This window comes from Euphorbia lathyris, chromosome 5 (genome assembly GCF_963576675.1).
Source record: "Euphorbia lathyris chromosome 5, ddEupLath1.1, whole genome shotgun sequence".
Lineage (NCBI taxonomy): Eukaryota > Viridiplantae > Streptophyta > Magnoliopsida > Malpighiales > Euphorbiaceae > Euphorbia > Euphorbia lathyris.
This window is the reverse complement of record NC_088914.1, coordinates 57,906,679-57,928,743: the sequence shown is the minus strand read 5'-3', so window position 1 is coordinate 57,928,743 and position 22,065 is coordinate 57,906,679. Positions and strand designations below refer to the sequence as shown.

Below are 22,065 nucleotides of genomic sequence, written 5' to 3'. Positions count from 1 at the left end.
GTTCATTCATTGTAAAGTGAGTATTTCCGGCAATACTCCCTTTTTGATTACCCTTGTGTATGCTGACCCTATCTTGTCTAATCGAAAACAGCTCTGGGAGGTTCTCTATTTTATGAGTGTCAGCATTTCGGAGCCCTGGTTTGTGGCGGGTGACTTTAATGATATCGCCTTTATGAGTGATCAGAGAGGGGGATCCAATCATTATGTTAATCGTTGTTTGCATCACAAGAATAGTATGGATTTATGTGGGCTTTCCGATCTGGGGGCTTCTGGTCATAAATTCACTTGGAAGCGTAATAATACTTTTGTTCGATTGGACAAAGTCTACGCAAATGTTTTAGCTCTAACTTCCTTCCCCGAGTGCTCTGTGTTGAACCTCCCGTTCCGTCATTCGGATCATTGTCCTATTTTGTTTAGACTTTTGAGAGGTAAGCATCCTAGGGGTAAGAGACCGTTCCGGTATCAGTTGGCTTGGGAGTCCCATCCTAAGTTTAAAGAGTTCGTTCATGAGAGTTGGAGACCTCATTCGTATGTACTGCAAGCTGCTGAAGGGTTCAGGAATAAGGTGCAGGGGTGGAATAGGAATGTGTTTGGGCATATTATCAGAAGGAAGAACAAGTTATTAAAGAGGATGGAGGGCATTCAACGCAGGTTGGAGGGGAGGTTTGATCATAGCCTTGAGGGCCTCCTCAGAACCCTTCAGAAGGAGCTAGAGGCTGTGCTTAGGCAGGAGGAGTTCCTTTGGTTCCAGAAGTCTCGGAAGTCCTGGATTAGAGATGGGGATCATAATACCAAATACTTCCATCTCTCTACCCTGATCAGAAGGCAGAGAAATAGAATTGAGGCTATTAAGGATTCTAATGGTGATTGGGTTTATGAAGATGAGGTTATTCGGAACTCAGAGAGCTGTTCAAAGAGGAACCTGTTCTTTTGGAGAGGGCTCACTCTATTGCTACATTTCCTTTAATCAGTGAGGATTGTAGTCAGGAGGCCTTTCAACCTATTTCCCGAAAAGAGATTGACCAAGCTATCTTCAGCATTGGGGCTTCTAAAGCTCCTGGGATTGATGGTCTTCCGGCGGGCTTTTACCATAAGCATTGGGATGTCGTGAAGGAAGGCATCTATAATTTTGTCTTCGGGGTGTTCAGTGGTTCGAAGGATATTGAGCTGGTTAATAGAACCCTCCTGGTTCTGATTCATAAGATTGATAAGCCTTCTTCCTTTTTGCATATGAGACCTATCAGTCTTTGTAATGTTCTTTACAAAACTGTTACAAAGATTGTGGCTAATAGAATCCGTGGCATTCTTCCTGCGATCATTTGTTAGAATCAGGGTAGCTTTGTGCCTGGTAGACAAATGATGGATAATGTGGTGATCGCCCAAGAGATGGTCCACACGATGAAGATTAGGAAGGGGAGGAAAGGCATTGTGGCTCTGAAGCTGGATTTAGAGAAGGCCTATGATCGAATTAATTGGGATTTCTTGATGGAGAGCCTTGAGAGAGCTAGAATCCCGGACAGCTGGAGAAGTTTAATTAAGGTATGGATTTCTTCTCCTGTGTTTCAAGTTATGGTCAATGGGGATATGTCGGAGGAATTTTCCCCGGGCAGAGGAATCCATCAGGGGGATCCTATGAGCCCTTTCCTTTTTGTTATTGCTATGGAGAGGCTCTCTCACCTGATTCAGGATGCGATTGATAATGGGAGTTTCCACCCTGTGGCGATCAACAGCTTCTGTCCCCAGGTGACTCACTTATTCTTTGCAGATGATGTCCTTATCTTTCTTGAGGGTAATGAGGAGCAGTTAAGAGTCATTATGGATATTCTAGATTGTTTTTGTTCGGCCTCTGGGCAGAAGCTTAATATCCAGAAATCTAGGATGATGTGCTCTAAGAATATGAATCAGAGAGTCTGTAAGAGATTAAGTGATCTCTCAGGTATTCCTCTTACTGATTCTCTTGGGAAGTATCTGGGCGTTCCCCTCCACAGTGAGCGTGTGTCTAAAGGCTCCTTCAAAGAGACTCTGTCTCTCACTGGCCGCCTCACGTTAATTCAATCTGTTAATTGTGCTGCTCCCAATCACATCATGCAGGCTTGTAAGCTTCCAGATCCTGTGCTTAATGATCTTGACAAGATTAACCGTAGGTTCCTGTGGGGGGAAGCTGCGGAGGGCAGGAAGATCCATCTTGTGCCTTGGAGTGAGGTTTGCCAGCCTAAAGATTCTGGGGGTCTGGGTATTAGGAAAGCAAATGACAATAATAAAGTTTTATTAATGAAACTCCTTTGGCGTATGTGGCAAAACCCCTCCTCTCTTTGGGTTCGCCTCCTTTGTGGTAAGTATCGGAAAGATAAAATCTTCGGGGGCCCGAAAGAGAGAGTTGCTAATTGTTCCTTCCTCTGGAAAGGACTTAGTGCTGTGTTTGATGAGTTCTGCTCGGGAGTTGGCCTGGAGGTGGGGAATGGTAAGTCCATTAGTTTCTGGTTTGATAACTGGATTGGGGATAAACCGTTAATTGAGGTGTGTTCTTCCCCCCCCGCCTAGTGATATACGCAACTGGAGGATTGTCGATGTGGTTGACTCGGAAGGGGACTAGATCTGGTCAAAGTTTGATACTTTCTTTAGCCTTGAGACTCTCCTTAGAATGCGGGGAGTGAAGGTGAGTAATCAAGAGGAAGACTTGGATAGGCACTGTTGGGCGCTGACTAACAATGGAGTTTATTCTTGCAAATCGGCCTTTGAAGCTTTCTCTCTCTTTAGATCTGATCCTCCCTCGGATGTGTGGAAGCCGATTTGGACCCTTAAAGTTCCTTTCCGTATTAGGAGTTTCCTGTGGCTGGGCGTTAAGGACAGGCTTCTTACTAATTCGGATAGGCACAGAAGGCACTTGGCTGATTCTAGAGCTTGCAGTAGATGCAGAGGCCATGTTGAGACTTTGTGCCATGCTCTTAGAGATTGCTCTAATAGTAAAGAGGTTTGGAGGAAAATTCTCACACACCATATTTTCTATTCCTTCATGGCACATTCTGAGGTCGACTGGTTCTCTGATGGTGTTAGAGGAAAGTTGCTTTCATACATGAAGCATGGTGACATTTTCTTTGCTATTATCTGTCACCAAGTTTGGAAATGGAGAAACGAGGAGATTTTTGGAGATAAAACTGTTTTTATGACAAACTTAGCTGATTTCTTCTCGAAAAAACTTTTCTCTATTATCGATAGTTTCAAAGGAGAGTCCCTTGCCAGAGCCTCTCAGTGTTGTGATGTCCATCTCGTGGGATGGAGCAGGCCAAGAGAGGGGGTTGTGAAGCTGAATACTGATGGTTCCTGCCTCAGTAACGGTAAGATTGCGGCTGGAGATGTGCTTAGAGATGCAGGGGGCGCCTGGCTTTCTGGGTTCTCCCAGAATTTAGGGTTGGATTCTTCCTTTTCTGCGGAGCTCTGGGCTATTCTTACTGGAATCAATCTTGCTAAAAGGCTGGGTGTTAAGAGGCTCTCTGTGGAGTCTGATAATTTGGAAGCAATCAAAATGATTTCTGAGAATCATTCTATGGGTCTTAACAGTCGCAACCTCATCAAAGCTATTATAAGGCTTTGCTCCTACTTTGAGTTCGTAGAGTTCAGACACATTTTTAGAGAGCAGAATCGTGTTGCTGATCGCTTGGCGGCGGCGGGCCATGAAGGGACGTTAGACGTTACTACCCTTCCCGTTTCCCCTAGTTTCATCCCTCATCTTCTCTTAGAAGATAGGATTGGGGTTAGCTTCCCTAAGCTAATTCATGGGTAGTTTGTTGTTGTTCGTTTTTCTTTTCCTTTTCTACCAAAAAAAAATATAAGTTTAATGGAATGGACAAACTTATGTACTTTGAATTAAGCTTATATTTATTTATACCGTGATTGGACTGTAAAAAATAGTTATGAGTTGAAGAGCGGTTGCATTATGTGTCACTTATTGATAAGTGAATGTGTGTCTAGATATTGGAACCTAGTATTCCTCAAGCTCACTGGACCTGTGATTTTCAGGATCAGACAAAATCATGGTAACGATTGAATTTTTGACTATGTCTGACAAGATTTTCTGAAGAGTGACTAAGAGTCTATTGGAGTTGGTTTTTAACCAAAATTCCTCAAAATTTAACTTAAGAACTCAACAAAAAAAGTCCATTGGAGACACTCTAATAAAAAAATGAAATAATAAGCGAACTATGAGAGGAGAAGAAAATAAAGACCATAGTGATTTGAAAATGAACTAAAAGACTCTCAGAGTTAGATTTTGCCATACACTCCTCCAAGTTTAACTAAGCCTAGCAAAAAAAAGTCTCTTAAAAACACTCTTACCAACAATTTTTTAAAATCTATCAAATGTTAAAAATATGTATAAATTTTTTTTATACATATTTGGTGAGCCAAAATTGGTTCCAATTGTGATTTCTAGCTCCACCATTTATTACAATTGGTTTTAGAGAGAAATATAAAAATAAATTTTGTGATTTGATCAATTTATAAAGACAGTCTATGTGGTTTAAAAATTTACAAACAAAAATTATGTGTTTTGTACAGTTTACAAACTCAGTTATTCCATAAAAAATTATTATCGTGACTATTTATTCCAAAATTAAACAAATTTGAAAATTGTCCAAATATAAGATTTGACTATGCAAATTAACTAAACTACACGTATTTTTATTGACCCGAATCTTCTAACTATAAATTTCACAAAATATAGAACCCTTGTTTGCAAATTTTTAGACCATAAAAATTGTTTTGACAATCAAACCACAAAATTTGTTTTGTACTCTTCTCTTGTAGAGCGTTTAATATTTGATAAGGATAAAGATAAAGATAAAAGTTAAGATAAAAATAAAAATAAAATAGGTCAGAATTATTATTCAATTTTGTTATGTTGGATAGAGATAAAAAAAATAAGAATAAAATAATACATTTTACAATATTATCTCTAGTAGTTGATAATGTTCAACTTAAAATTTTATTTAAATTTTTTTAACCTATCAGACTAAGTGATTTTGTGACTTAGATGAAATCTTTAGATTGTGTTATCAAATAAGTTTAAAACCAATAACATTTAATCTTAAATTACAAATAGATTAGAATAAAATGAATATCATAATATAGTCGCCTATCTCATCCAATTTGATATGAGATTTGAGAGATACAACTTTTATTTATATTGCCTTTATCATATCTCTAAAATAAAAAGAGTCATGCATTATTTTTTTATTCTATCCCAATCAATTTTTTTTTTTTTTTTTGATAAAATTTTTCTCTTGATTTTATAAGCGAATCGAAATGCTCTTATATGATTGCAAATTGTTTGTTTTCACTTCTCAAAAACGAAGCAAACGCTCCTTAGTTTGTTTGTGAGCTGAGCAATGAAACCCAGCCCAAGGAAGGAATCCCCTGAACAACTCACTACCAAACCTTTTGTGGAAGCCAGCTCTCTTCTCTTCTTAAAATCAAATCCTGACCCTTCTCTATTCCACGTGTCAATCCCCTTTTTCTTTTGAAGACGTGTGTGCTCTCTTTGTTTAAACGTGCCACCTGCTATGAATTATTTTATCAGAACCTTCCCCTACCAATATTTGCTTTTATTATTATTATGCCTATTCTATTCAACTTTCTTAATTTTACCCTCCTTCGCTTTTATGCTTTTCAATTTTGTCCCATGCTTTCCTTTAATCAAATATTAACTATTGGACAACAAAGTTTTAGATTATTTTAAGTTTTCAATTGTTCAAGAAAAATACATACACCAAACAATAATCTTAATTGTCGGGATATATACATATATGCCTAAAAAATAGAACAAATATCCTTAACGTATTTGGATAGGATTAATTATGTTAAAGATAATATACGCAATCGATGACATTCGGATTCACAAACGGTGTCATCAATCGTTAGCAACGGACAAATACACAAAAAGGCGGAAAATATGAGGAATCCTATGATAAGGTATGTGAATTTACATGAGCCAAGTTCGTTTTCAAGGTCTTATAAATAAGTGCTTAATATTTTAATTTAAACCATTAAGTGGCTTATCAAACAAGTACAAGTTAACAACATTCTCCTCAATACATTTCAGTACCCATTAATTCCCCAATATACTACTGACTTTATCACCAGAGGTGCCACGACCAAACCCAACAGCGCCTCACCAACGACGGAATCACTAGTAGATCCACCCATAGATGAGGTGTTGTTATCATTTTGGTACGTAAACGTGGATTCTAACGGTAAAATATCCCATATCTTGATAGTGTAGAGTTTCACGATGAACGATGTGACTGAGCCAACATAGGTCACACCACCCACCGGGGATCCTATGTTGCACATGACTCTGACTCCAATTTTTTTAGGGGTAGTACAAGTAGTGAATATAGATGATGCGTCCCCGTCCACCTTCCTAAATGAGGCGGAATCTATTCTGGCAACCCATATAAATCAGCGCTCAGGGAATCCTCTGGTCGAGTTACTCACGGGCATGACAACTAGAATGGAGACTCCAACTATAATTCAGCCCCAAACTCAAACCATAGGTGTTCCGACGACACCCCTGATTTATTTGGCGATGTTGCTAGTTGTTAAGCCCAAAATATAGCTAAAATATCATCAATAATTACATCAATATTGCTACGAATTTATGCTATTTATAACTGTTTAGAAAGCTTTTACTCTCGAATATGTTTCTTTCTTGTAAGGTACATAAATATTTGGTAAAATCCAAATAGGAATGAAAAGAGCTCAAAAACAGAAGAAAAACCCTACAAAAAGAGTCGAAGACGACGAAAATTAATAACGCCAAGTCAAGGACGAGAACGAAAGCCGAAGAAGTGAAAAACGTTCCGTGCCGCGACCGCGGCCCCCAAATTCTCGATCGTGACACGCGTTCTTCAGCTTCTCATTCCCTTCGTTTGAAGACCAATTGATGCTCCCCCATTCTCGGTAGAGAATTTAACATTCTCGGTACGAGCAGGAGTCTGTAGAGGCCTAGTTACACACTTTCGTTTTCGACGAAACACGATCGTTCGGGTGGATAAAGACGTCCTTTCGCAACGGATACGATCCTTCACAACAGACACGACACTTCAATCAAGACTCTTCAACATCTATAAATAAAGAGTTGATGGAGAGTTGAAGATATGTAGAAGAAAGAGATTAGTATAGAATTTATGCAGAAATTCCGAGTCAAGTGATTTAGAAGTTAGATTTCGATTCTGTAAAAAGCAATATGTTGTACACACATTGTTTATTCAATAATAACAAGTTTAGTAGCGTTTAGACATTGTTCCAATTTAGTTTTCATTTTGGTAGTAGACCGACCCAGTCTCTATTACGAAGATTCAACGAGAAGATTGAGTAGAGGATCCGCCCCTGAGCCTGACAAACTCTAACGAAACCCAAGGAAAGGATTGACAACCTGTTCACTTGCAAGCCGTCGAATGTTTCCATGCTCCATGTTCTCTGTAAACTTGTATCAATTTATATTTCATCTAATAAAATCCGTTCTATTCGATAGATTGTTATGCAACACTTTGGTAAAGGATCCGAAGTGGATGCTGGTGTTTTCATTAAAACGTATTTAATTCAAAATCTTTACAGGAAACTTTGTTGAACACTTAGGCAAATTATTATATCGAAAGAGTTTTAATTTGATTAAGGGCAATTATCCCGGATAGGGTTTTGTCATATTCAAAGCTAAATAATTAGAGGTTCCGTCATTTATTTCATCTTTATAATTCATACAAAGTTTAAAGTTGTTTTCTTTGCTTAATGCAAACAAATACATTTGTTTACTTTTCTAAAAAGTACTAAACGTTCCTATCTTGCAAATTCATTTTTAAATCAGAGTATTTTCTAACGTTTTCATACTCTAACCTAATTCTCATTCTAGCAATTTCAAAACCAAAACCGATTAAACGATTTTCCATATTATAAACCTTAAAGTAAATTTAACCGATTATAAATAAGTTTTGTTTTGAAAAACGTTCCCTGTGGGATCGATATCTTTTATTACTACAAGCGTATACCGTGCACTTGCGGAAATCGCTCAACAAGTTTTTGGCACCGTTGCCGGGGAACGCCAAAATTTTCGACAAAATTTTAAATCTTTCGTGTTTTATTTCGAATCTAGGTTTATTTATACTTATTCAAACTTTTATATTTTATTTATTTTAAATTACTAACATATTTATTTTTCAAATTCTGTTTTGTAGGTAGTTTCGATTCGTGCGAAATTTTAGGTTCATGCGCAGTTCTCGAAGTTCAGGAACGTCACCAGATCCTATTGACCCAGAAATTGAAAGAACTCTTAAAAAGAACAAGAAAGAAAACAAAAACAAAACCCCAATAAAAACTAGAATTACCGAGCCAGAAGTTATGGCCACACTTATGGATTACGCTAGGCCAGGAGTGGCCGGTGTAACAAACAGTATAGTTAGACCCCAAATTAATGCACACCATTTTGAAATTAAGCCAGCATTGCTTAATATGTTGCAAAATAACGTAACATTTTACGGGTTACCTAACGAAAATCCTAACACCCATTTGACAAATTTCTTAGAAATTTGTGACACTTTTAAAATTACTGATGTAACTGCAGAAGCAATCAAACTTTGCCTTTTTCCTTTTACTTTGAAGGATCGAGCCAAAGAATGGTTAACTTTTATGCCAGCCGCATCATTTGAGACTTGGGATCAATTAGCCCAAGCATTTTTATCAAAATTTTTTCCTTTAGCAAAAACCGCAAGAGTCATTAAAGAGTTAACATCTTTTTCTCAAAATGATAATGAAACTCTTTATGAGGCTTGGGAACGTTTTAAAGAACTTCAACGTTTATGCCCACACCACCAGTTGCGCGCTGAACTTTTAATGCAAACATTTTATAATGGACTAAATCCTATAACTAGAGGTTCATTGGACGCTATATCTGGAGGGTTATTCATGAAGAAAACATCTGCCCAAGCAAGAGAACTTTTGGAGGAAATGGCAATCAACAGCAGTATGTGGCCCGTGGAACGTGGACACGTACCATTAGCGAAACCATCACCCTCAACTACGTCATCAGTTAAAGGTATAGTGAATCTTGATCCAGTTGCGATGTTGCAAGCCCAGTTTTCTGCCTTATCGCACAAAATTGATAGGTTTATGGCACCGTGTGATTCTAATGGTAAGCCAATCCAAATGGATGTGGACTACGAAGGTATGAGTGAAATTGAACAGGTAAATTTTGTCCAAGGGCAAAACCAACCTAATAACCCTTACTCCAATATATATAATCCTGGGTGGAGAAATCATCCTAACTTTAACTGGAGAGATAATAATAATAATACTAATGCTAGTCAAAATCGTACTGCTAATTATCAAAATCAATCAAGAGATACGATTAGCACTTTATCTTCTAAAATCGACAAATTTATTGATGCTATGAGCGGAAAAATAAGTAATCACGACGATGGTTTTAAACGGATCGAGAATAAATTCGATCAGCTTATTAAAAACCAATCATCTAGCATCTATAATTTGGAGATTCAAATTGGACAACTCGCTAAATCAATTCCATCCCGCAAAGAGGGAAGTCTTCCAAGCCATACGGAAGAAAATCCGAAAGAGCATGTTAAGGCTATCACTCTTCGTTCAGGAAAAAATTACTTAGACCCGAAAATGCCCGGAAATTCGACCTTACCTGGAACTGATTTACCAAAGCCCAAAGAAGATACATTAAAACAAAAAGATGCACCAATTGACTCTAGTACAAAAACTTTTGTACCCAAACCACCTTTTCCACACAAAGTCCGCAATAAGGACTATTGTTGAGCGATTTCTGCAAGTGCACGGTATACGCTTGTAGTAATTAAAGATATCGATCCCACAGGGAACGTTTTTCAACAAAAACTTATTTTGAATTGGTTAAATTTACTTTTAGGTTTGTAATATGGAAAAATCGTTTAATCGGTTTTGGTTTTGAAATTGCTAGAATAAGAATTAGATTAAAATATGAAGATGTTAGAAAATATCTGATTTAAGAATGAATTTGCAAAACAGGAACGTTTTAGTACTTTAGAAAAGTAAACAAGTATATTCGTTTGCATTAAGCAAAGAAAACAACTTTAAACTTTGTACGAATTATAAAGATGAAATAAATGACGGAACCTCTAATTAATTGGCTTTGAACGCGACAAAACCCTTTCGGGATAGTTGCCCTTAATCAAATTAAAACTCTTTCGAGATAATAATTTGCCTAAGTGTTCAACAAAGTTTCCTTGTAAAGATTTTGAATTTAACTACATTTTAATGAAAACACCAGCAGTCACTTTAGTGGATTGGTTACCATAAGTGCTGCATAAAAATCTATCGAATAGAACGGACTTTATTAGATGAAATATAAATTGATACAAGTTTACAGAGAACATGGAGCATTGAATTCTTCGATGGCGTGCAAGTGAACGGGTTGTCAATCCTTTCCTTGGGTTTCGTTAGAGTTTGTCAGGCTCAGGGGCGAATCCTCTACTCAATCTTCTCGTTGAATCTTCGTAATAGAGACTGGGTCGGTCTACTACCAAAATGTAAACTAAATTGGAACAATGTCTAAACGCTACTGAATTTGTTATTATTTAGTAAACAATGTGTGTAGATCATATTGCTTTTTACAGAATCTAAATCTAACTTCTGAATCACTTGACTCGGAATTTCTGCATAAATTCTACACTAATCTCTTTCTTCTACACATATATCATTATTTTTCAACTCTCAATCAACTCTTTATTTATAGATGTTGAAGAGTCTTGATTGAAGTGTCGTGTCCGTTGTGAAGGATCGTATCCGTTGCGAAAGGACGTCTTTATCCACCCGAACGAACGCGTTTCGTCGAAAACGAAAGTGTGTAACTAGGCTTCTTCAAACTCCTGCTCGTACCGAGAATGGGGGAGCAACAATTTGTACTTCGGATGAAGGGAAGGAGGGGCTGAGGGATGCGTGTCGCGACCGTGAATATTGGGGGCCGCGGTCGCGGCACGGAGCGTTTTTCACCTCTTCGGCTCTCGTTCGTGTCCTCGACTTGGCGTTATTAATTTTTCGTCGTCTTCGACTCCTTTTGTAGGGCTTTTCTTCTATTTTTAAGCTCTTTTTACTCCTATTTGGATTTTACCAAATATTTATGTACCTTGCATGAAAGAAACATATTCGGGAGTAAAAGTATTCTAAATAGGTATAAATAGCATAAATTCGTAGCAATATTGATGTAATTATTGATGTTATTTTAGGTATATTTTGGGCTTAACAACTATGATAAACAACTTTTAACATTTTTAGACAAACTTAAAAATTTGCATATTAATTTAACGTTTATGGATGCGATTACGCAAATTCCCAATTATGGTAAATTCCTCAAAGATTTAATTTCAAAGAAAATCAGTTGGGAAGGAATTTCATCCATTTCGCTAACTGAAGATTGCAGTTCGATTGTGTCAAGCAATTTGCCCACAAAACTCAAAGATCCCGGATGTTTCACCATTCCGTGTAAATTGGAAGATATTGAATTTCCCAGTTGTCTCTGTGATTTAGGAGCAAGCATTAACTTGATGCCATTATCTATTTTTAATAAGTTAGGCCTAGAAGAAGACATCAAACGTACCAATATGGTTTTGCAATTAGCGGATCAAACCACTAAAAAACCATACGGTATAATTGAGGATGTTTTAGTTAAAAGTTGACAAATTTATTTTTCCTACCGATTTCGTTATTTTAGATTTTGCTTATGACGTAAGTTGTCCGCTAATCTTTGGTAGACCGTTCATGAACATGGGACGTGCTCTAGTTGATGTGTCGGAAGGGAAAGTAGTTTTAAGAATAAGAGATGATAAGATTGAGTTTGATATGAATCAAGCGATGAAATATCCTATGGAGGATTTCGCTTGTATGAAACTTGATTTGATTGAAGAATGTGTAAATGACATTGTTCAAAAAGAAGAAATAATAGAACCTATAATGAGTGAGGAACTAGAAGATAAGGACCCAGAACCTTTGATTCGAGAAGATGGACCAGTTCCGCCTTCGATTATAGTTCCACCTAAATTAGAACTTAAAGAATTACCAAGTCATTTGAGGTACGCTTTCTTAGGGGAAGGCGATTCTCTATCTATAATTATCTCTAACAAATTAACACAAGATCAAGAAGAGAAATTGAAAGAAGTTGTTAGAAATAGGATAGGAAGTATGGGTTGGCAAATTTCAGACTTAAAAGGTATCAATCCAAGCATCGTAATGCACAGAATTCACTTAGAAGAAGATAAGCCACCTAAAGCGGATAGGCAAAGACGCCTAAATCCCAATATGAAGGAAGTAGTAAAAAATGAGATTACTAAACTTCTGGACAATGGAATCATCTACCCTATTTCGGATAGTGAATGGGTTAGTCCAATCCATTGTGTACCTAAAAAGGGAGGTATAACAGTTGTAAGGAATGAAGAAGGTGAATTAATACCTACACGAACCACCACTGGTTGGAGAGTTTGTATAGATTATATAAATCTAAATAAAACAACTAGGAAAGATCATTTTCCTCTACCTTTCATTGATCAAATGATCGAAAGGATAGCTGGTCATGCTTTCTACTGTTTTCTAGATGGTTACTCCGGATTCTTTCAAATATACATTTACCCGGATGACCAAGATAAAACAATCTTCACATGTCCTTACGGAACATTTGCATATAGGAGAATGCCCTTTGGTCTATGTAACGCACCTGCAACATTTCAACGCTGTATGACTGCGATTTTTAATGATTTCATTGAAGATATCATGGAAGTTTTTATGGACGATTTTTCAGTTTATGGAGATTCTTTTGATTCGTGCCTAGAAAACTTGGATAAAGTTTTGTCTAGGTGTGAAGAAACAAATTTGGTATTAAACTGGGAAAAATGTCATTTCATGGTTGACGAAGGAATTGTTTTAGGTCACAAAATATATGAAAAAGGATTAGAAGTGGATAGAGCAAAAACTTCAGTAATAGAAAAATTACCCACTCCAACTACTGTTAAGGGAGTAAGATCATTTTTAGGACATGCCGGTTTTTACAGAAGATTTATTAAGAATTTTTCTGTAATTTCCAAACCACTCACTAATCTACTCATGAAAGATTCCACCTTTGATTTTAATGAAGATTGCGTTAAAGCTTTCGAAACATTGAAAACAGCTTTAGTCACTGCACCTATTATTGCTAAACCCGATTGGGATTTACCATTTGAAATTATGTGTGATGCAAGTGATTTAGCTGTCGGATGTGTTTTAGGTCAAAGGAAGGATAAGAAACTTCATGTCATTTATTATGCAAGTCACACACTTTCCGGTGCACAGTTAAACTACACCACAACTGAGAAAGAAATGTTAGCTGTAGTTTTTGCATGTGATAAGTTTAGGTCATACTTGTTAGGTTCGAAAGTTATTATTTATACTGATCATGCAGCATTAAGATATTTATTTGCTAAAAAGGATGCAAAACCACGTCTAATTAGATGGGTTTTATTGTTACAAGAATTTGATATAGAAATAAAAGACAAAAAGGGAGTAGAAAACCTTATCGCCGATCATCTATCGAGACTTGAAGATGAGAACGGTCCTATAGGTGAAACTAACGGTATACGAGATGATTTCCCTGATGAACATCTCTATCAAATGAAAAGCGTCATGTCACCATGGTATGAGGATATTGCTAATTATCTTGCAGCCAATATTGTTCCGGAAGGATTAAATTTCCAACAAAAGAAGAAATTTTTCTTCGACATTAAACAGTACTTTTGGGAAGATCCTTTTTTGTTCAAAACTTGTGGTGACGGGATAATTAGGAGATGCGTTGGTGAAAATGAATTTGAATCCATAATGTCGGAATGCCATTCTAGCTCTTATGGAGGACATAATGGAGCTAACAAGACAGCAGCTAGAATATTTGAATGTGGTTTCTTTTGGCCTACGATGTTTAAAGACGTCCGTTTATTTATTACTCGTTGTGATAAGTGCCAAAGAACAGGAAATCTAGGAAGGAAAGATGAGATGCCCCTCACAACCATATTAGAAGTTGAAGTCTTCGATATGTGGGGAATAGATTTCATGTGACCTTTTCCTCCTTCTAATGGTAAAACTTACATATTAGTTGCCGTCGATTATGTTTCAAAGTGGGTTGAAGCAATTGCAACCCCGACGAACGATTCTAAAGTTGTTGTTAATTTTCTTGACGATATATTTTGTAGATTTGGTTGTCCAAGAGTCATCGTTAGTGATGGCGGTACTCATTTTATAAAACGAAATTTTGAAACGCTTATGAAAAAATACGGAGTACGCCACCGCGTATCAACGCCATACCATCCTCAGTAAAATGGTCAGGCGGAGATATCAAATAGAGAACTCAAATTGATTCTAGAGAAAACAGTTTCATCCTCAAGAAAAGATTGGTCTTGTAAACTAAATAATGCGTTATGGGCATACCGTACTGCATTTAAAACACCAATAGGAATGACTCCATACCGCTTAGTGTATGGGAAGGCATGTCATTTGCCAATCGAATTAGAACATAAAGCCTTTTGGGCTATTAGGGAACTTAACTTTGATTTACGACAAGCAGGTAAGAAACGTTTGCTCGATTTAAATGAGTTAGATGAGTTACGCCATCTATCTTACGAAAATGCAAAGATTTATAAAGAAAAAGTGAAAAAATGGCACGATGCCAAAATTAAAGTCAAACACTTTAATGTTGGGGATAAAGTGCTGTTATTTAATTCACGACTTCGTTTATTTCCAGGAACACTTAAGTCCAGATGGATAGGACCATATTTAGTCGTCAAAACGTTCGATTATGGTTTTTTAGAATTGGAAGGTCCTAATGGAATTCGTTTCAAAGTTAATGGTAATCGATGTAAAATCTATTACGAAAATATTTCACAAATAGGAATTCCGTTCGTAAGAAGATTATCTGACGTATAAAACACTCAGTTTTTCGATCACAGTTTATTTTGTTTTATTTCTTTTTATATTTTTGTTCATTTTATTTTATTTTATTTTATTTTTAATTTATTTTTTTTTTCAAATGCCAATTTTTGTGATTAGATGACTTTATGTTATGAATTAAATGCATAAAATATGTTTATTTCATGATTTTAGATTTAATTTTAGGAAATTTGAATGAAATTGAAGTTTCAGGCAATTCTCTGTCGAGAATTTAGAATTCTCTGCCGAGAATTCTATTTTTCAGATTTGTCCAAATAGGTTAGATTTTCTCTGAACTTACCGAGAATAATAAATTCTCTACCGTGAATCAGGAAATAGGTTACGACGCCTGATTTCCGCAAGGAAATCAGCGTGTCGCGACCGTGAATTTGGAATTCTCGGTCGCGACACGCGTTTTTCCTGCGCATTCAGGTCTGAATCATCCTAAACCTTTAGACGAACCCTTTGACAAACGAAACCTTAAGTTTCTTCATTCCCGAAAGGTGTAATTTTATACCTTTTCATGATTAAAATAACACCTCTTTTCATCTAAAATCTTATAAATTAGTCCTAGAAGATTCAAGTTCTGTTACAACTCTTTTCATCTTTATCAGATTTCTGATTTCTTCAAAAACACCATTTTTCATTAAGTACAGAAACTTTGTTTCTTCAAATTCAACACCATGCCTACCAAATACAAACCTTCAAGGCACAATGCTACCTCACGCAACAAACGCCCAGACTTATCCAAGCGATATGGGGCGCCTTTTCCTATCTTCAATCACGATGAAGGTAGGCGTTACTGGAATCTCCGTTACAAATTCTTCACTGGAATGTTGTATATGGATGATTTTCTTAACAACCAACTTGGCATTAGTGATGACATGAGCCGCTATATGGAACACCTAGGGTGGACAAAATTCGCCAAAATGCGATTTCCAATAATAGGCGACTGGATACTCGAATTCTTTTGTACCGTTCGTTTCACTAACAAATGACGGGTACGTCTCAGTTTTCACCGAGATGGAGAAATCTTCACTTTCGGCTATCCCGAGTTGCATGCTTGGTTTGGTTTTCCCCCGAGGGATATGATCAAACGTCATCCTGGAAGAGACATGACATCCACGGATGTTTGGAGAATGCTCACCGGTTTCTGGCGATTCAATTCAAAACTCGCCTATAATCACTCCTTTCGCTCCAACTGTTGGGGTTTAGTGTCCTATAGTCAATTGTTGCGGGATACAAACTTATTGTAAATGAATTGTTCTTTATATTATTTGTTTTAATGAGATATATGTTTTATAACTACATAAAGGCAATCCCTTTTGAGCACTAAATAAAGTCTAATAAAAGGAAATCCGTAAGTTTGTTTAAAGTGATTATAAAGTGTTCATGCAAGCATGAAGTGAGACAAAACTTTATAATAAACTAATAAACTTAAAACCACCCCAAGTCAAGTGATATGTTTAGGATTGATATATCACAGTTGAGACTTGTATGTAACAATGTCTTCTGTCCGACAGAAAGCTGATCTCACAAGCTTCATATATATAGATATCTGGACAGTTACATAGATCCGGTAAAACGTTGTTCATTAGGATTGGGGATCCGACTTGAGATAACAGGATGGGTAGATTCATCATTGTCAACTGTTCATCTCATTGGTATTACTAGGTATAACTAATCCTCAGACTCAAAAGAATGTTAATTGGTCATCCTGAATTACTGAATGTGAGACTTTGATCCTGCGGTCCCACGATCCTTAACAGAGATGACTCTGGGGTGTGAACTGCAAAGGTTGGGTGTCACAGGAAGTAATTTCAGGGTAGTTATACATTGGATTGAGCATTTATCACTCCCGATTAATGGGAGATACATCCAAGGATCGCTTGTGGAAGACTCGACTCTAAACCCTTGCAAGGTGATAGCTTAAGAGTAGAAATACAGATTTCACTTAACCTATCTTTTTGAGTTGACTCGGCCAAGAACAAGTTTAACGAACGTCTCGCTATATGTGACTTGACATTACCCATAGTCATAAGATTCAGTTCAAGGATGTAGTTGATAAAGGATCGTATTATACCGTAACTAATACGGAAGGGTTAACGACAGAATCAACCTGTCTTCTTAACGGACTCTGGGGGAATGATTACAGACTTGCCTATAACATACTCAGTACATCATTCCGTTATGCAAGGATTAAATATAATTCTTGAAGAAATTAATTTAATAGTTGCATACGGCCAGAAGTAGTAAGGACCTAATGGATCACACATAAGACTTGGAACCAAAAGAGAGATGAATATGATTAATAGATGGAAGCCCAATTGAGCCCAGTAAGGCCCAAATATATGGAGGGGGCTGAAATTTATATATAGAAATAAGGAATTAATTTTATTCCATTAATCCTAATTTGATTAGGATTATGAATTAGATTAATTAAGAGATAATTAAATTAGGAGTTTTAATTAGATTAATATACTCCTATTATTATCCAATTAGGTTATTTATTATTATCCTAAATATATTAGATATATAGTGGGATAATAATTAGGAATCCTATTCCGAATTGGATTCCTATTAAGTAACCTATTCCTATCTAACTAGGGTTTAGATACAAGCAACTATATATACCCCCTCCCTATAGGAATTTCGACTAAGCCTATCCCTCCCCCTTATAGTGATTTTCGAAATTGCTAATTAGAGAGAGAAAAAGAATTCCCATTCCCTAGTTCGTGGACAAGAATTCATACGGCATTCCATCGATTGATTAATCTTATTCATCCCTCTTTCTCCTTGATCTTGTGTTGGTTAATTAGAGGCAATCTAATTTGGTTGCATCTCATAAGTGTTGATTTTATCTTAACCTCACCGTATTCTGCTTTGCGGTTGGAACCTCTGAGAAGAATTATGGGCACTTCTTTAACAACGGTAGATTGTTCATCGAAAGGTATTCCTTCTTATCCCTCTTTATATGAAATAACGATTAACGGATCCTATGGTTAAAAGGAAATAGGCTAAAATTTTTATATTTCCGCTGCTATACCTTAGCCCTAATTTCCTTCAGTGGTATCAGAGCCATCGTTAAATCCTTTATTTCATATATGAAAATATAGAAGTTTTCAATAGGATTGAATAAATATTTATGGTTAGAATTAATTGACAAATAGTTTTGATTAATTAATTCTAAAGATAAATAAAGTTTTGATTAATTGTTAATTAAAACTGATTATGCTTATGTTCCTAATTATTTTGGTTGATAATCATTATAACAAAATCTATTAGTTTTATAGTTAGGTTGATAAAATTAGTTTTATTAATCCTAAATGATAAAACAGAAATCTATTGTAGTTTTTCCTATTTCTGAAAATCGTTTTAAAATTGTTTTAGAACTGATATATATACATATATATATATATATATTTAATAATAAAAAAAATTATATATAAACGACAGCAGCCAAGTCGCGCCTCGCGGCGCGACTGGCCGCTGTCGCGCGGCTGCTGCCTCGGCAGCAGCCGCGTGCGGCGCAGGGGCGCCGCTGCTGCAAGGCAGCGGCGTCCCGCGTGCCCTAAGGGCTGCTGCCAATCGGCAGCAGTCCGCTCTCGGGCCCGGCCCGATACCCACTTGATTTTAAATGGTTTAAAATCGTTTTGTATTAAATGTATATATATGTTTCAGAAATTAATAGTTTTCTGTTTTGATTATCGAATAAAAAATTCGTTTAAATGTTTGTTTTTACCAATATGTAAATCAAAGTGTTAAATGAATTGAAATCAAAATAGTTGGGACGTGCATAATCAACGTTTTATATGGTTATATTAATCTAAGGATTAATATAAAGATACAAAACGATTAGAAGTAAAATTGGATGAAAGTTAATTTGACGAGTTAATGTGATTAACATAAATATTACATAAGCCGGTTATGTAATCAACCAATTAAATTTATTTAATTGAGTCTATGCATGTTTGGAGTTATGGACATATTTGGACCCTCTTTTAGTCTTTTGGTATTTTTGAAATAGGGCCTGCGCGTCCTGCCTTTCTACTATCTATTGTAATTTCTCCTCTCATCTGATTCCCTTCAATTCAATTGAAGTTTTCTTATAGTAGTATAGAAATTAATATGTAATTTCAAGGCGCCATGGAGAAGACGGAGGACCTAAAGAGAAATATGTAATAGTTAGTATTTCCTTAGGTTTGGCCTTTTATTCCGTCTCTGGCTCGACGGAATAATTTAGATGATATGTCCATAACGCCAATGTATGTGAATGTATGTATGTCTGATGTATGCTAAAGCAAATCAAGACTAAGTTAGATTATGAGACTTAAATAAAATCCCTCGTTAAAAAGTTAAGTAAATAAGCAAGTTATTAAAATCGGTTGCCCCTCCCTAATATTATAATTCAGCCGGCAGTACTGGGGGCCTTTGGGTTGTTGAGCAAACTCAAGCTCGGGGTCTTATGGTAACACCTGAATTATCGAAAGTTATTCTTTCATGAATATGGGGTAATACTTAAATTAGATTATGATAATTGGATGAGCAAACTCATGTTGTCATAAACTAATGGGCAATATGGTTGGGATTAATATGAGTAACATATTAGTTACTAATGTGGTTAGTAACCCAATAACCTAGGAGTCACATTCAAGATGTGATTGATTACATGAATCTACCTAACAAATGGGACTAGCTTGTTGAGCAAACTCAAGGCGAAATCTCAGGAGTTAGGATCCTAGCTCACTAAAGGATTTGTGAAATTCTTCGAATTAATATGGAGGGTTATTAATTTGGCAAAATAGTGGGAGCAATCTGAAATAAACTAAAAGGCCTATAATTTTAGATTGATATACTTTAAAGCAAATGAATGACATACGTTTACTCTTTCTCACATCTCAAGTTTTAAATTAAAACACTCTTAAAATCATGACTAACACCAATCTGCAAAATACATTTACCGATAACAAGTTGAATAGTTCAAACTTCACCGACTGGTATCGCAACCTCAAAATTGTTTTGAAGTTCGATAAAATAGGGTATGTATTTGATACATCGATACCCCCTATCCCTAAGGATGATGCTCCCATCGAGGAAATCGATGCTTACCAGAAGCACAAGGCTGATGACGATCATGCCGGATGCATCATACTTGCATCGATGACATCAGAATTAAAAAGGCAATTATGCATGTTCCATCATCGTGCACCTAAAGGAACTGTTTGGGAAACAGACCAGGTGCGAACGCTACGAGATATCCAAGTTGCTATATCGTTGCAAGATGCAAGAGGGCACATCTATAATGACACATTGTGTCAAGATGATTGGCTACATTACCAAACTTTCTAGTATTGGATTCGCGATGGATAACGAACTAAGTGTAGACTTAATTCTTCAATCCCTCCCAAAGAGTTATTCGTAGTTCATCATGAACTATCAGATGAATGACTTGCAAACCTCTCTTGAAGAGCTTGCAAATATGCTCAAGTCAGTTGAGCCTAATATTCAGAAAGACAAGGCTATACCGGCTCTTGTCATAGAGGGATCAAAGAAGAGGAAAGGGAATTCTCCCAATCCTAAACATCCCAAGAAAGGTAAGAAAGCCATGCCCACTAAAGTTAAGGGAAAGGAAGTGAAGAAGCCCAAAGGAGAGTGCCACTTCTGTGGTGAAGACGAGCATTGGAAAAGAAACTGTTGGTGTACCTAGCCTTCCTCAAAAGGGGAAGAAGCCAGGACTTCAACATCTGGTATGTTTTATATTGAAATTTCACAGTCTGAATCTTTTGGTATTTGATACCGGATGCAGCCTAAGGATATTCTAGGAATATCTAGAAATATTATTTCTATTAACCGTCTTGTTGACGACGGTTCTCATATTTCAATAAAAGACAAGAGTTGCAATTTTTATAAAGATTCAATCTTTTATTTTTCAGGAATATCACAAAATGGGATTTATGTGTTAGATGATAAAACTCCTGTTTTTGCAATTGATACCAAAAGACATAAGCTAGATAATTCAACTTACTTGTGGCATTGTCGTTTAGGCCATATAAACAAGAGACGCATGCTAAAGCTACATTCAGATGGGCTTATAGATCCAATCAATTCTGAATCATTGGAAACATGCGAATCATGTTTAAAAGGTAAAATGACAAAGACACCCTTTAGCAATAAAGGTGAGTGTGTATCAGACACTCTAGGACTCATTCATTCAGATGTATGTGGTCCTATGTCAGTCCAAGCAAGAGGAGGATTCAGATACTTTATTAACTTCATAGATGATCATACTCGCTATGGTTATATCTACTTGATGAGGCACAAATCAGAAGCCTTTGACAAGTTCAAATGCTTCAAGAATGAAGTGGAAAATCAATTAGGAGAGAAAATAAAAACACTTCGATCTGATCGAGGTGGCGAATATCTTTCTGATGATTTTCTGAATTATCTAACTGAATGTGGGATATGCTCACAATGGACACCTCCCTATACACCACAACACAATGGTGTATCCGAGAGGAGAAACCGTACCCTATTAGATATGGTACGATCTATGATGAGCATGGCCTTACTTCCAAAGACGTTCTGGGGCTATGCCTTAGAAACTGCCCTCTTCACCCTGAACCGAGTACCAACTAAATCCGCTGTTTCCACACCATATGAATTGTTCGTTGGTAAGAAACCCGTGTTCTCATTCATGAGAGTATGGGGTTGTTCAGCATATGTCAAATGCGTTGCGTCCGACAAATTAGATTCTAAATCTGATAAATGTTTCTTCATTGGATAACCCAGGGAAACTATAGGGTATTACTTCTATCATCCAGATGATCAGAAAGTAATAGTATCCAAACACACAACCTTCTTAGAGAAAGAGTTTCTCGAAGAAACACAAAAGGGAAGCGTGATTGAACTCGACGAAGTTCAAGAGGAAGAAACAACGACTGAAACAACAGAAGCGGTTGAGGTACCCGAAGAAGTCCCATTAGATGAGACTCCAGTGGCACCTATTCGTAGATCACGAAGAGTTCGTGAACTCCCAGTTAGATATGGTTTTCTAGTGGGAGATGATGACGAGGTTCC

At 36.7% G+C, this 22,065-nt stretch overlaps 1 non-coding gene across 1 annotated transcript; it reads right to left on the bottom strand.

The window, feature by feature from the left end:
• Positions 1–8,760: 8,760 nt before the first annotated feature.
• On the bottom strand, positions 8,761–8,867 carry LOC136231535 (small nucleolar RNA R71). The gene has a single exon (XR_010689909.1). It is a non-coding gene; the product is annotated as a small nucleolar RNA R71 (small nucleolar RNA).
• Between the last annotated feature and the right edge of the window lie 13,198 nt (positions 8,868–22,065).